Raw genomic sequence first — 943 nt, forward strand, 5'->3', positions numbered from 1 at the left:
ATTCATTCATTCATTCATTCATTCATTCATTCATTCATTCATTCATTTGATTTTTTAGCTGTCCATCCATCCATCTACCCATCCATCCATTCACTTATGCATTCATGTATGCACGTATCCATCTAACTTTATTCTGACCTTTGTGCTCTTTTATTTAGCCTCATTCTGTCAGGGACATTGCTGAGTTTTTTGTCCTGGTCTTGGTTTCTCCTGATCAAGTGTGTGCCCAGCCTCCTGCTGTAATTAGCTACTCTCAGTACCAGGCCATCTGAATAACCCACGCACCTCTCTTCTGGCTCCTCCACTACTTCAGGATGATTGAACTAGCCATGGCTGCATTTGTTTGACCTTGAACACGTCTCTTCCCATAACTCTTCTGGTTCAGTCACTCTCTCCTTCAGAGCATGGGTTTCTTTTCCTCCCTAGAAGATCATTGGTTCATAGATTTAGAGCTGGAAGAGATTGTAGAAAGCATCATGTCCAATATCCTCATTTTACAGATGAGGGATCAGGTCCAAAGACATTAAGTAACTTTCCCAGAACCAAACCAAACTGCTTTGTTTGAGGAAGAAGGTAAATGAGATCTTTCTGAAATCCAAGTCCAATGCCCCTCTTTGTTGGACTGTGTGCAAACATCTGATTCCAAGGGGAGGAATTCATACTCTTTGTACTAGAAGCAGCAAATTTGATCCTCCCCCACCCCACCATGTAGTCTATATAAATAACAAAAGTTTCCCAGTAAACTCTCCCTGTATTTCTTTTAGGAAGTCCTATTTAAACTTGGATTGTAGTTTAAAAGCTTCTCCACCAGCTGTCTAAGACATTGACTCAGCAACGTGTTGATCAAACTTTGGCTTTTCTCTCATACTTCACATAGTTTCACAGTCCTTCTACTTAGCACTCCTTATAGAGCTATTAAATCAAAATTATACAAGTCACTCTA

The sequence above is a fragment of the Petaurus breviceps genome, unplaced genomic scaffold, assembly GCF_028583685.1.
Source record: "Petaurus breviceps papuanus isolate PSGF00001 unplaced genomic scaffold, PetGlider_PUasm1.0 174, whole genome shotgun sequence".
Classification (NCBI taxonomy): Eukaryota; Metazoa; Chordata; class Mammalia; order Diprotodontia; family Petauridae; genus Petaurus; species Petaurus breviceps.